General features: G+C 42.6%; 1 pseudogene; it reads right to left on the bottom strand.

Moving 5' to 3' along the window:
- Positions 1–3839: 3839 nt before the first annotated feature.
- Positions 3840–4404, bottom strand: LOC119532717 (annotated as a pseudogene).
- Between the last annotated feature and the right edge of the window lie 11705 nt (positions 4405–16109).

Raw genomic sequence — 16109 nt, forward strand, 5'->3', positions numbered from 1 at the left:
TGAGGGGGTGGTGAGTGCCTGTGATTTTAATATTATACAGTGTGTCTTGATTAATCAATGTTTGAGAGCCATCTAACTCTAAGCTAGATTACAAGTAAATAAAAATATACTCTGGGCCTGATTCCTACCTCCATAAGAAACTCCTCTGAAATGGAGATGATAGGAGCAAGGGGATAGCAGTGCCTGAGCCCAAGAACATGGAAGGTATAAGTGAGATATTTGATATTCATCTGGTATTCATTGCAGTAACATTTATCTCAACAAATTCTCCTGGTATTAATGTAGATGTTCTGCATTTAGTACATACTTCCAGTGGAATTTCATTGTAATTGAGAACTAAATGATGTCCACTTAAGGCAAAGTGGTTCCAGAATTTTTTTGAAATAAATGGATTTTAGTGGAACAGAAGATCCCCAATTCATAGCAGAATCTCCATTAGACTCTTTATGCTCTAATTGTCATCGACTGTCTTTACTGTATTATTTCCAGACAGTTCATAATTTCCCCAGCTGAACAAATGAAGATTTGTGAGTGGAGTAAGACAGTGACTGGTTTATGCAGTGCCATTGATATTTTTTTTAGTGCTCTTGTTCACAAAGTATCTTTTAAAATCATTTGAATCTTCTCTTGCTGCCGTTATGAATGGCTCGCAATTACAAGAGGATGACTTGTAGGGTAACAATGACAGCAAAAAGGTATTGAGTGCTTGCTCTGCCCTAAACACCCTGTTAAGGTAAATGCTTTTCATTCATTATCTCACTGTACACTCACCATAAAGAGATAGGTCTGATTATCATTTGCATTTGGGCAGGCGATTTGGGCATCATAGGTTAAGTTATTCTCATGAGGTCATAGAGCTAGAAAGTATCACAGTTGAGATTTGAATTCACAGCAGGCCGGCTTCAGGCCTCAAAGTCTGTGTTTTTAAGCCCTGCTCTAGATGGCTTGGGTACTGTAAATTGCACAACTAGAATTCCCTATGGGTAGATGGAGAAACTGTGGATTCCTGGACTGGTGAGAAATTCCTGAGTTCCTTTATCACAAGCTGGAGAGACTTGTTAAGATAACTCAAACCCAAGAAGTTTATTAAGCAATAGTTTTTTTTTTTTCTTTTTTTTCCCCCCACTGAAGCTCAGGGATGGTGGAGAGTTGCTGTTTAGGGGGGAAGTTGTCTGAAAATGAGAGAGACAATGATTCCATGAAGCAGATAACCAGTAAATCAAATAAATTGCCGCAACTTTGTTTGTATGAAAGCAGTTTGTTTGTATGAAAGCAGTTTTACCGGACCATACAATGGTGGCTGTTTACCAAAGGGTGAGAACACGTGGAGGTTAGAACTGAAGTTGCAAGTTCTGTACGGCTCACAACTCAGGCAACCACGTGGAATGCTCTGGATGGCTGTTGGGTGCGGTCTGCCCCAGCTCTGACACTAACCAGTCCACGGCCTTGGTGAAGAATCTTGACTTCTCTTATCTCAGAATGAAGGGATCGGTTTGAATCCAAGACTTCCAAACCTATTTAGAGTTTGGCGTTGTGACCCTTTCCTTATAAGAAATAGAATGCAGAATCCTAATATGTAAAACTTCTCTGATTGAACTAGACACTCTCCTTTCCCCATTCCAGGCTGGAAACTTTCTTGGGGCCCCATGTCCTGGTCCGGGTTCCCTGAGAATCCACTATGTCTCTTGGTTTATAAACTTCTGGACTCTTTACTTCCACATTGCCTGCCAACTCAAGCCTCCATACCCTCTATATCTGGACACAGAATATACCCAGAGCAATTCATCTGCTTATAATTTTATGAACATTGGAAACTGAGTCATTGATCGGTTTCCCTTTGCCATGGCAGCTCTCAGACAGTGTAGGGTAAAACTGATGGCTTGCGTAGGGCCAGGCTGTGGGACACTGAGGCACAGGTTTTGGATTAATCATATTTTGTGTTCTTGCCACTTCATTTTTCTTTTTCTCCTCCTTCCAGTGCATGTAATTGTATATTTCATACAATTCTGCAAGCCACTTTAAATCTTTTTTTGAGCATGGTGGATTAGGAAACCAACCAACCAACAAGCATAAATGGTCCCACATCTTTTCTAATCCCATGCACAAAATGTGTAATTAACTTCTACGAATCCTGTTGCTTGGAGCTCAGATGCCACTTCTGCAAGGGAAGCCTGGTCTGGTAGCTTCCACTCTTATCCACCTCAACAGCCCCTGGTGTCACCCACATCACACGTGTACTTACCCTTTATTTCACCTATCACAGTTTGTGATTATGAACCTGTAAGATATTGGTTTCAAGACTGAACCCACTGAATGGCAAGCTCTGTAAGGGCAGGAAGCATATCCACCATTTTATCCTAAGTACTGAGCACATTTCCTGGCCCAGAGAGGCTATGCAACAGTTATTTATTAAATGAATCCAGTTTGAAGTTCTTTTGTTTTGTGGCAGTCACTCATGGTGAAGCTCTGTAGCCAGGCTGCCTGCTTCACATCCAGGCTTGCTGTGTGTTCTTGGGTAAGTCACATATTTTAAGGCTCAGTTTCCTCATACGTAGAATAGGACTGATAACAGAGTCTATTTCATAAGATTTTCAGGATAAATAATGAGAAAACTTATGGAATTGTGTGCATGTGTGTGTGGGAAGGTTTTGTGTGTGTGTATGTATGGGATTGTGTTTGGCTGAGTTGTGGGGGGTGTATGTGTGAGGGGAGTTGTGTGAGTGTGTGTGTGGGAGGTTTATGGGTGTGTGTGGGATTGTGGGTGGGAGGTTATGTGTAAAGGGTGTAGGGATGGGTGTTTGTGTGTGTGTGTGTTGGTGGGCATGGGGTGGTTCCATTTAAGACTCACAAAGTATACACCATGGATGAAAGGAGCAGCGAACAGCACAGGTCATTGGTAGATGGTGAATTATTAGGACGGGAAACTGTAAAATGTTGGGTTGGGATTTGGACTTAATCCTGTTAGGTTACAAAGTCAGATAGATGCACAGTAGGTCCTCAGCCAACCATCGCTGAACGGTTGCAGGAAACTAATGAATCCTTAGCGACTTAGCAGGAGGCTACCATTGCCAGTTATGTCTCCATGCTGGGAAAAAGCAGTTCTTTATTGTTAATGCCAACACCTCAGATAATATACTTTTTATCTCTGCTCATAACGGTAATGTAGATAAATTCCATAAATCAAATCTCAGTAGTAAAAAGGTTAATAAGTTTATGCTGTAGAATTGAAAGCCATATTGGTGATTAAAAGGATTTTATATATCAGTTTTCTGGGTCACCAACTAATTATTTTCAATGGCCGGTAATAAAACACACTACCATGGCTGGCTGGATGCTGCAAACTGTCAGATGTTAAATCGTGTAGAAAGTACTTGAGCAAGTTACCTTAAGTTGGCTGGCCTTTTCCCTTGAGACATACAAGTCCTGCAGTCTCTGCTCTTTGTTTTGTGCCAAGCTTACATGATGCTTTGGGATTGTCTTTTACTCAAGGTAAGAAAACTATGTTGTCACCCCCAAATGGGAAGGATATTTCAAACTCCTGGGACCCAGGATAGCCATAATCATTCATGTTTTTTTTTTTTTTTTTAATCTTTAGCCTTAAGTTTTATTTTAAGGGAGCATCTTCATTTTCTTCTGTAATAAACTTCACAGGTATCCACCTATTTGATCAGATTGATTTATTCTTTACCAGTTCAAGCATTAAACTATGACAGTCTTTACTTTCAATCCTTAATAGTCTTTCATTCATTAGATATGAGATTGTTTAGAGAAAAAAAAATCCAGGAATAAACCATTATACTATTCACCTGCTAGTCTTGCAACACAATTTTAATACAAAATTACTGATACTTAGGCAGTTTCTGTGATGTGGGTAGTGAAATAATCAACAAGAGTGATGAAAATGTGGCCAGTCTTCTAAGCCAAGAGCTATGCTCTTTGATCCATTGTTCAATCCACTCCAATATCTGATTTATATTATTCTCTAGCTCTTCTGGATTAGTACTGCAAAGCTTCTGCACTATTTCTTCTCTGAAAGATGCTATGGCTTCTTCATAAAGAACTTGACAAGTTTCACGCTGAATATTATCTTGTAGTTTCTTCTCATTATAACCCTTTGTACAATACACTGTTATCCATGCTCAGCACAAAAACTATGTGAAACTGGCATTCAGGGAAGAAATCACAACGATGGTAATCAACAATAACTCCACCTTCTGTCATTTGATTTTCTAACTCATCAACTACTCTATCTTCATCTAAAACGGGACAGTCGTACTCTTCATCATAGCTACCCTTCTTTGGCTAAATCACTTCCTTTAATCCTGATCTTGATGCAAGTTCTTTGCCTAATGCAGTTTTTCCAACCCCTGGTAGATTGGTGAGCAGGATGATCGGCTGCAGCATCCTCCTCACTGCGATGGCTTCCAGCATCCAGACACGCACTGCCTATTAATCATCCATGTTTAAGGTGCTTGGTGATGCAAATCCTAAGCCGTTTCTGTTACAACAGAACCCTGCCTGTGAGTGGGCACACAATTGGCCATCCTCCCTTAGAATGGAGGATTTTCAAAGCGAAGGAGCCGTGTTTGACTTTTTCCTTTCCAGGAACAGTGCTTTGTGGTTTATATCCACTAGAGGACACTAAGGAATGCACTCTCAATCCGAGATCAGCAAAGCGGAAGCTGAGGTGGAGAAAGTTTGCTTGATTTGCCCAAGGTCACAGCGATTACGTGGCAGAGCTAGCTTGGGTCTGTTTGACTCCACCCTTAAGTGATTCCACTATTTGGTTATATATTTTTTATACTCCTGGTGTCATGGAGTAGCATCTGAAAGCACCCTAACAACAACAAGACAGCTAAAACATGGGTTGGTGGTAAAAGTTCAAGCTTGACTTGGGATATTGGAGGTTTGATGAAATGAGGCTTCTGTGCAGCATGAAGCACACATTGTGTTCTCGTAAATGGTCTCCTGGAGTCGAGAGGCAGTGGGTCAGTGTTGGGGTTGACCGTCTTCCAGTGTTGGAGGCTGTTTACAGGTGGATGGAAAGGAGACAGGGAGGAGGTGTTGCAGGAGGTCCATTTGTTTCAACTCCCTGTATTTTTCCTTAAAAGTGGTTCTGATTTGCTCCTTAGTCAAAAGGCCACCATCTCTAGTGTTAGTTCAAAAGAAATACGTTTACAGGGTTTATATCAGTAAAGAAACATGGGTATTGCATGCTTAAGTATGAATCAGTGGGCTTAAACCAGAAGCATTTCTAGATCCAGGGGTTACTATCTTTCCTTTGACATTTGACTGTGTATGATTTTGCCCCATTATGAAGAAGAGAAAATAAAGTTTGAAACCTTCTTGCAAAGGTTTTCTTTTTGTTTCTCTAGCTCTTTTTTTGATTTCTGGTATTATTTTGAAAAATAGGTATTATGCTGGTTTTGAGGGTGGCGGGAGGCAGGAATTAGGAGAATTTGCAAAATCATTCTATTGGGACTCTACAAATCTTGCTAACAATAAATGATCAGAAAGTTTGAACTACTCAGTTACTTTCTTCAAAGGCAAATCATTTGCAGATGAAATAAAGAATGAAAATGGGGTGGTGAATGAATGCCATTGTCTTGGCCATAGAGTTCAGTCTTTTAAAGACTAGCCAAGAGTGTCCAGAATTGCGATGACTGGTTTAAAAAATCGATTTGGCAGATATGTTAATCAAACCACCAAATAAAGGGGGAAATCTGAAGATGACCCTGAGATCGGGCACTCCCAGAATACACCATGGGTTTGGTGATTAAACCCAGGTGATTTCTTTTCTTGGCATGCAGTGCAAGGAAGGACTGACTCTCAGTGAGTTACTGTTCCCATCTGCCGTCAGGCGGGATGTGAAACGTATGAGCAGCCTCACTTCATTCCTAGAGGAAGGAGACGTGATTAACCCAATAACCGAGGGTGGAGACTCAGAAATGTGCACCGAAAGAGGCTGAGTGAATCTCCTTTGGGTCAGAGTGGAGTTGTTCACCTCTTGCGTTACAGGAATTCTTCTTTGCATCCTTTGTGACAAGAGTTCAAAAGATGAAAACTGTTAACGGCTTAGCCATATTTTAGAAAAAAAATATTGGATATTGGGGTAGGGTGGGGATTGGGAGTGAATAAGGAGAACAATGGAGGGGCACACTTGAAAGGGAAGAGAGAAAAGGGGAGAGCAGGACACATATACTCCCATTAATATGAAAACAAATGGGCTTCAGATGGCTGGAGGCACAAGTGACATTTATCTTTAATGGGAAACATACTTTGAATAAAAGCAAGCAAGCATCATCCATCATCTCTCCTCCTGACATGCTGTAACAATGTGCATCAGGGTCTCCGTGACTCAGGCTGGGATTGTGGGAGGGAGCCGAGTCAGGAGAGAGAGGAGCTCAGATCTGGACACCCAGGGACGGATGGCCATGCAGCGTGCACGGTGCAGGGGGACTCAGTATGGAGGGAAGGCAAAGCCGCCGTTCACTCCCAATGAGCACCACGGCAGACTGCTTCTTACAGGGAAATTCCATCTCTGCCAGGCTCATGCCCATTGCTGATGGAAGGAGAGCAGGGACTGACTGGCCCTGGGAAAGTTAGTACCAATGGTGCACATTTGCTCTGGCCCGTTCTTTCCCTCCAGGACCCAGACTTCCCCGACAGGCTTTTCCTATTGGCATCCTCTCTCTCCTCAAAAATTTTTTATGCCTTTTCCCACTCTCACCTCAGCTGATGAACAAAGCCACTCTGGTTTGAGAATGCCTGTCAGTGGATTCATCTGTTATCATCAGGTCAGGAGCTATGGCTTCAACAGAGCCTGTTGGGAAACAATTTCCTGATCCAAGGAAAGGACTGGATGGGGAGAATTTCAAACATCGTTGTAAGCAGGGCAAGATCTAGGCCAGGAGAGTGAGGTGTTCACCTCAGGCATGGAATTTAAGGGGGATCCAAAAAACCCAGTGATTAAGATAAATAATATTTTAAAGCAGTATGTGAAAAAAGTAAAAATTAATTAAAAAAATCCACGGTGAACAAAATATCAAAATTTAAAATATAGGATCTGTGGGCCGTGATTAGGGTGAGGCAAGCGAGGCACTCACTCTCAGGGTCCGGTAAGTGTGGGGTTGGATCGAGCCTGCATTTAAAATTTTGATATTTTGCTCATGTGGAGTTGGGGCTGGCAGAGCCACAGTGTGGGCAAAGCTTGCTTCTCCTGCTCTAGCTCCAACCCCATGCTGCAGCCAGCTATGATTCTTTTCCAGAATTCATATAGTAGCTTAATAATACATTCCCTTTAACTTAAGCTGGGTTGAGTGGGGTTCTGTTTCTTGAAACGAATAATCCCTAAGATGGAAATAAACATTCATTTCTGTCCTTTGCAACTTCATAGAGCCCTGTCAGATTCATAAGAGCTTTTCTTCTAGATTCTACCTTCTGTTTCAAATTGTAAAGAGCAATTTTATAACAATAATAAAGGATTGACTTTAAAAATACGTTGCCTCTAATCTCATCACTCTATTGTGACTGTTTTCGTTCTTACATGTTCCCTTATAAGATCTGATCATGGTTTTACATAGTCATGATCATAGGTAGTATACAATTTTGTATTCTATTCTTTTTGGCGAACTTTGTATATGAGATATTTTCCATGTTACGTTTTTGCTCCATATTTCACTTATATAATCCTCTACTGATTTTTCCATATTATAGGTGATATAGAACTGAATATGTTCATCTCTGTAGATTTTGGTTCTTAGTATTTTTCTTAAGATTATGTTCCCAGAAGTAAGATTTCTCAGCCAAAGTCCATTTTTATGCTTCTTAATAAGCTTCTTCATATTGCCGTATACTTTTTCAACAGCACTGAGAATTTACAGTGAAAACAATAGTACCTGAACTGAAAGGAATCTTACATATAAGCTACCTCATTTAAAATTTAAATGAGGAGAGGGTAGTACTAATCTTTGAAGTTTGATTTATGTAGAATATTGTTCAGTTTCAAAATTGAGCCACGGGTAGATTTTTTTTTTTCCACTTGCAGTAGAGTCTTATGGTTCTACCAACTACTTTTTTTTTTTAAATTCACTTTTATTGAGATATATTCACATAACATACAGTCATTCAGAGTGTACAATCAACTATTCGCAGTACCATCATATAGTTGTGCATTCATCAACAAAATCAATTTTTGAACATTTTCCTTACTCCAAAAAAAATAAAAAAATAAAAAAAAAATAAAAATGAAAGTAAAGGTAAAAAAGAACACCCAAAGCATTCCATCCCCCCATCCCACCCTATTTTTCATTTAATTTTTGTCCCCATTTTTCTACTCATCTGTCCATACACTTCTACCAACTACTTTTTCTTTCTCCAGTTTATTTAGCAAACTAGAGGAGCAATCATATTTTATGGTTTCTTTACCAAGAAAATATTTTTGGCACCTCTGATGATAACCAATTAGTCATACAAGTTGCAAATTTAAAATTGGAGCTCTCTATATACACAGCAGATATCTGATGCCAAAATATGTCTTGTGAAAATATTAATGTGACACTTCCAAGAAAGCATTAAAATCTTCCATTACAACTGCGCATATGCAGCAATGCAGAATATCCCTCACACTATTGAGAATTAAACACATGCAAATGAAATCCAATGCCATATTTCACATTTCAGTGACTTTTTTTTCACGGAGGCATTTAAGGCCATCTTTAAACAAATAGTTAAAGCAGAAGAAGGACCTGAGGCCCCAAATGCTCCATTTTCCCAATTGAGGCTAGTGATTAAGCAAATATTCCTGATACATGGATCATGGTCTTTCTACAAAAGAATACTGTCAACATTTTCCCCCAAACCAACATTTTGAAACATAAACTCAGTCTCAACTTAGGTAAAATAAAATGGAGGTAGAAAGCCAACACGTGGCCATGGAGAGGTCAGCATTTTAAAAGTCAATCTTGTTCTGGCTACATCCATTAGCAGAAATACTTTCATCAGAAATAGCATTAGGTCAACAGCTTTCAAATCCAAACTACCTTTCAAAAGAAGAATTTTCTGGGATAGACATGGAAACAGGAAGAAAATGAAAGGGAAGGCTACTTGGCACATCACAGAGATGAAGTCTCAGGGCGCTAGAGGACCAGGGAAAATCTAACTCCTAAAATAGAATAAGATAATTTTGGAGATAAGCAATGCCTTGGAGATCAGTCTGTAAAATACCCCTCTCATCTTACAGAAGAGGAATCAAAGTCTCCGTGGTTTGTCCAAAGCTGAATGGACGGATTGATCCAGCACCAGGGCTACAGTTCTGCTGTTTTGGATCCTGAGTGCCATCCCTTGGTCTCACTACCCCGTCACTGACAGGAATGTGCTTTCTGAGGCATGCCTCCATTCCTGTCCACCTCTGTCCTGTACTCACCAAGCTTCTGCCCTGGCATCCAACTAGGGAATCTCCCATTCCAGGTACTGTACTGGGCCCCCCGTAAGGAGTGCCCCCCAATTCCCTTCTTCTGTCCTATCATTCCTGGAGCTCCCACTGTCATTCAATCATTCACCAACTCAGTCTTTGTTTCTCTTAGCTCATGTCTCCAGAAAATATTTAATTGGCTCCATCCAGCCTATGGACTTACTCTTTTTGGGTTAGGTTTGTGTCCTGTCCCTTCCAAAGGAACTGAAGAGCAATTCCAGAGAAAGGAAAGTTGTCTGGACAGACTGTCCAACACTGTGTGCATCATTTTTGTGGGCAGTACTATAATATATACAAAGAATATTGGCCGGAAACACAATTGAGCTGGGTGTTTTAATGAAGGAACTTTACAGAGGGTACTACCTTCAGAGGCATGGGCAGCTTTAAGGGACCACATGAGGATGTTGAGGCACCCAGAGCCCAGCAACAGCAGAGAGCTGTGGCCACATGGGGCTAAAGTGGAAAATGGAGAAAATAGTGCTGCAAAGCTTCAGGAGAGCTGGAGACCTGAAGGAGGGGCCTCTCAAGAAAGCTACAGCCATGGAGGGTGTAGATAAACAGGGAGGGCCTGGGGAAAAATTATCCTGCGTCTCTCTCTGGCCATCCTCCATTTTCTGAGGGTCTCCCACTGGCTAAACCCAAAGGGAAGCTGGTCAACAATGGAGTCTGGGGATGAGGTTTGTGAGGCTCGTGCTCCCAGGATGTAGAACAGACCAGAGAAGAGCAGAGGATGGATTTGGAAACTAAAGGGGGAAAATATTGGCAAGTATTTTTCCGTATGTCTTCTCATCCCATATTCACAACAGGCCCATTTTATGGTTGAGGAAACTGAGGTCATTTGGCAAGCTGCTTTGAATCCTTTCTGAAACAGGGTAGTTTATAAATAAACAAACTTGCTCATGGTCCCAAAGCTCGTGTGGCCCTGGGATTTGAACAGGTCTGTTTGATCCCAAAGATGGTAACGACAGTTAAGCCTTTGTAGCAACCAGATTATATGCCAGGCACTGTGCTAAGACAGTCACAATCGCTAGTTCATTTAATCCTCACAACAAAGCTAGAGGATAAGGACCAGCATTTTCATTTTTCTGATGAGGAATGGAGTTGTAGAGAAGTTAAATATCCCACTCTAATCCATAGGGTGATGAAGCCAGAATTCCAACCCAACTCTGTCTGAATCTAAAGTTCTTGCTCTTAGCCACTTCACCACAGTGCACCTTTCCCCAGCTCCTCCCCAGAGTTCTGAGGTGTCTGTGGAGAACTTACAGTGTTCAGACTACTTAACTGGACCTGCAGTCCAGTTTCCTCCTTGAGGTGTTCAGCCTTCGGGAGACTCCAGGTGGCTGATAGCAGTCATGGGATGTCTTCTTCTATGGAATAACCGTGACTGCAAATTACATTTTCCCCAATCCTTAGAACGAGTCTGCAAGACAGGTGCTGACCCATTTTACAGATGGGGCAAGTCAGGTTCAGAAAGGTGCATGCTCGAGCCAGCTCCCGGGGTACTCAGTCATAACCAGGTTGGATTGACGGCAAAGCACATGTCACACTTCCTCATCCACCCTCCAATCAGTTAGGAACTTGAAAAGAAACCTAGTAGTTTGTTCCAGAGCATCAGCATAACTCCAACACATGGCAACATTGGGAATCCCCTTCTTCTCATCTAGCCACATAGATCGAAACCTCAGGTCTCTTTTTGTCTTCTATCAGGACAGCAAAAAAAAAAAAATGAATGAATGAATGAATGAGTGAATGGGTAAGTGATTAAGTAAATAAGCATATACATTATCATTCTGCCTCTGTGAAATCCATGATTTAACCTTTTTTATAGTGTTATTAAAAGCCTGGGATATGTGGTTACTCCCATTTACTGAAAATCAGGTTACCAAAAGATTAAAGCTTCATGCTTTCAATTTAGTTTTTCTTGTGCTTTGGAAGTTGTCTCCACTAGCCTTTCTAATGGTGGGGACAGCAAAAGCCTGCAGCAAATATTTAATAGACATATTTATTTGGTGTGCTGGGTGCTGGATAGAATTCCCAGATGGTGTGATCTTTGCCTTTGAGGGTTTGTCTTCTGAGACACAGAGTTAAATCCTATAAATTAATGGGGCCAGGTAATTCATCCAGGATCAAGCAGCCAATGAATGCATCTGATACCTAGTCCAGCATTCCACCCATGTGTTCTTGATTGGAGAATGGTCTACTTTTGGCAGGCAGGTTGTCCTCTTAAGTGAGCATTCTGATTTGGGAGGACAGATAGTGAGCAGTGGTAGAGCAATGGGAGATGTCTTCTGCCCATCACACCAGCTGAGCCAATCCTGACAATCAGGAGGGTGACTGATATGTCTGTTAGCTGGGCTGGACAGGTGTTCCTACCAGAGTAGAGCTTCTTAAACTTTAATGTGCATACAAACCATCCAGAGATCTTTTAAAAATGCAGATTTTGATTCCCTAAGTCTGGGATGGGGCCCAAGAAGGTTTATTTCTAATAAATTCCCAGGTGTTGCTGACATTACTGGTCTGAAGGCCACACCTGGAGTAGCAAGATCCTAGGCTATGCATTTATCTAATTGCTGTAGTGATCTCCCGATTAGGTCAGTGATTTGCAAATAGCTTTATGTGGAGCAGGACCAATCCTATACAAGAGCATCTGATATCACAGAAACCATTGCCATTGTGCTCGTCTTCGCTTCTCGGCTGCTTTTGCAACTGTTTGTTGAGGATCTTAGGACACAATGTTTGCAAGCACCAGAAACTAACTCAAAGGGGCTCAAATAAAAGTTAATCTATTGCAAGATGGAGACAAATCCCTTAGAACCTAATGAAGTCCCAGGGATACTGGAGCTAGGAAAAAGCAGTTTCTTTGTCTTTGCTTTCTGCTGCACATCTTCTCATTGAACTGCTTGCACACAACACCTATCCAGGCTGCCTGCTAGTGGTGGCCTTGGGCCAAGTTTGCCTAACCCAGGAGCACATTCACTTACAACTAACTGACTCTACCTCTAAAGTCCTAATTCCAAATTCCCAGATCTCATTGGTCTAGATTCAACCCAGAGTCCATACTGGGTCCAAGGCCAGTTAGAGGTGGAGGCAGGATGGCATGATCCAGAAGCTTCCAGGGCTGAGGGGTAATAAGGCAGTGTGAAGGGGGCCGCCTGGTGGGCAGCTCTGCCCCAGCTGGGCATTATTGCTATTTTCCTTGTTTACAGATGAGACACGGAGGCTCAGAGATGTCCTAGCTCACAGAGTGGTTAAGTGGTTGATCCAGGATCCACACCTGCATCTGTCTGTTGCAGGAACTTTCCTTTCTGTTTCACTGCTGTTCAGGATTTGATGGGCTCCAGGAAGAGCCCCATGCAGCCTTCCTCCTGCCCCCCTTTAAGAGATCCTACCCTTTGATTTAATGCTTCTCTCCTAAGAAGAATTGCACATACCCTCTCGTGTGTGTGTGTGTGTGTGTGTGTGTGTGTGTGTGTGTGTGTGTGTGTGTTTGTGTGTGCATGTAGGGAGGTGGGGTTGTGTTGGCCCCTTCTTGCAGGTGTCCCACACTAGGCCCCTGGATGTCCACCCTGTGGCTTCATTTGCATAGCAAACCCTGAAGGCGGCAGAAGCTTTAGGGTTTACCGTTTTCTGGAGCCTATTCCTAGGGTGACACCCCACCCCCCAGCCATGAACTCATGGCTCCTAACATGGTCTTTGTGCACCAGCTTTTGATAGCGTCAAACCACATCCTGAGGGCTTCCTTCCTCCCTGCCCCTCCTCCATTCTCCCTCCAGGACTGCAATCAAGTTTATTCTGCACCACCACCTTTCCCCTCACCCCCCAGCCTAGACCTCTGTAGACCATGGGCAAATCTCCTAGAAGACTATTGCCTCCTTGCCAGCTTCCAAATGTCCAGTCCTATCATGAGGATCAAACATGGTGCGGCTGGTACTTCTGGATTCAGTGGTGTCCCCAGTGTATGTTCCACTCTGATGGGTCACTAAGGATGCCTGCCCTGCTCCACTCTACCTGCTTCCTGCTGCCCAACCAGGACATTGGCTCACAGTCAAATTTGCCTATCAGTACAGAATGGGCAAGGTAGGTAGGAGATGAAAGGAGAGACGGTCAGTCCCAAAGACAACCTTGCTGCATTGACCATGCTACCTAAGGTGTTTCTTGACCCAGGAGTTCAGGGTTCTTTCATGATCCATATTGGGTGCATGACAAAATGCTCTTCCTCCAAGTTGACAGTGTTCTGTCTATGGAGGGGGGTAGGGTGGTGATGCTGTCACCTGCCAGGAGAGCAGCTCCCCCACCACTTCCAAGGGCAGGTGTGGAGGAGACAGGGAGAAGGAATGCCCAGAGGCAGAGGGAAAGACTGCTAACTAGAGGCCAGTATCAGCCCCCAGGAGAGCTGCAGGAGGCCACCTCTTGGGGCATGGTTATTGTGGCTGTGACAACCAGCTAATCAGCTCCACTTGGGATAGGGCCATATCATAGTCAGCCAAGAAGGGTCTCCAGCAAGGGAGTTGAGGGAAATGGTGATCTTCAAGGAGTTCAGCAGGAAGGAAGTCAGCTGTGTGCCATGGCCATGGGGAGAACTGGCCGAGGGGCTGGAGGACGGGAACTGCTCCTAGCTGGGCCGGTCCTGGTACCTGGTGCTGCCCGCATTGACGTGCCATTCCCACCGTTTGTTTTCTATTAGCTTACCCTGCTCTTTTCCTTCCCAGAATGCATCCCAGTCTTTAATTGGACATTTTTTGTTGTTGGAGTGTTTACTGTCAATCTGTCCCACTGAAGCATGAGCCTGTTTGAGGGCAGGGATTGAGTCTATGCAGTACCCCAGGATCTTCTGTGCACCCCACACAAAGTGAGTACTCAGTCAGTGTTTAGAAGACTGCTTCCCCAGAAAGAAGTGACAGCGTCTCCTGGACCATGGGATTGGGGCAACTGATTAAGAAATGGGCACTTGGCCATCAGGTAGGTTTTGACTCTGGTAGGGGAAAGGGTGAGACTGTGAGGCTTGTTGGTGGACTTTTTATAAAACAATAGAAAGTGAAAAGATCTTGGGGAACATGACATGGAAATTCTTTGTCACCTCTGACCTGTGCTTGGTGGTAGAGAAGCCAGGTTTTTGTACAGCAGGACAACCTGGTTCCAATCTCCACCATGTGGCTTTCCCTCTCTCAGCATTGATGTCTCACCTGTAACAGGTGTACTCTACCTGCTTGATAGGGACCTTGTGAAGCTTAACTAAAATAATGTCAATCACAGTGTCCGGTGCATAGATAGCTATTTCTATTATTTTATTACTAGTTTAAGAAAAAAATGTAAAACAGTATGATTGTTATTAGTGGGAGGCAATACATTATAGTATAATGAAAAAGCCATGGAATTTAGAACATCAAAACCATGGTTTTGTATTAGAGCCACAAACCTACAGTTATAAATATTTAGGGTCTCTCTTAACTGCTCTGAACCCAATGCATGAGAATACATTAATTAAAAAGTAAAAGCACTATTCCAGGATAAGTTTTTCTTATCCTATAATGGCTGGGAAGATGGGACACGTTTAGACCAAAATTCAGTGGAAAAGATTGTATGTAACCCTTCTGCAAACGATTATGTTAAAAAATATAGAGAACTTTAGAAAAGGAGGCAGGCTGAGCTTTTGGCTAACAATGGCCCAGATTTGCTTAGAGATTGTCTTCCTAAGTATAAATTCAGGTGCCTCCTGCAAAACACCCTTTGTTAATTGTAACTTCAGGGTCTTCGAGAGACCTCCTCTCTTCTGTAGCCCTGTAAAACAGCCTGTGTGTCTGTGGCTATCTCTATGTCTTTTTAAAAAGACTGTAAAAAAGACCAAGAGAAGAATACTTAGGACCTTTCAACTTCCCCCCACCCCGCTTTCTACTTTTTAAGTTTCACTGAACATTAAAAATTTTTATGGGTAACAAGGAGAGACATTTTGCCAATTGAAGCTAAGGTGTGATTCAAATTACAGGACAGCAGACTCGGTTCTCAAAGTGGTATTTAGTAAGTTTCACACAGATTTTTTTTTACTGGCTATTTCTATTGGAATAAAGGGTCAGACAAAGTGACAGACCTCAAAACTCAGGGGTAACTACCCTTACCCACCAGGTCAGCTCATAATGCAGACTGGTCTGTTTTCCCTTTGAACCCTTTTTCTTCATGTCTTGCCAAACTACCTTCAAGCTCGGCAGGTGGCGCAGGTACAGGTAGCTGGAATTGGCGGGTGCCCACAAGGGCCTGCCTGGATGATTGAATTACTGTGTGTTTGTGTTTATGCGTAGGGGGCATAAGGAAGGGCTTGGCATTGACATTTTAATCTAAGCATCGTCATGCCACTTTGCCCGAAGAGGAACCACATGCAGGCTAAAATGTAGACTATGGCCATCGATGTTTGCAAGGCTTTTGTTGTGCAAGCTGTAGATAGCTTCTGCTTTCCAAAGGATAAGAACAAAGGAACAAGCAAAATTGCTTCATGGTTTAGAATATTATTGAGGCAAATTAAATTTTAAAATTCCCATAGATTTAAGGACCCTGAACTAATTAATACCTGCAGGTCATGCAGTGAAAACTTGTAAGCCTGCCTTCTCTTTCTTCTTGGAAGCAACGTCTTCTTGCCCAGGGCATA

This window comes from Choloepus didactylus, chromosome 4, assembly GCF_015220235.1.
Source record: "Choloepus didactylus isolate mChoDid1 chromosome 4, mChoDid1.pri, whole genome shotgun sequence".
NCBI classification, from domain to species: domain Eukaryota; kingdom Metazoa; phylum Chordata; class Mammalia; order Pilosa; family Megalonychidae; genus Choloepus; species Choloepus didactylus.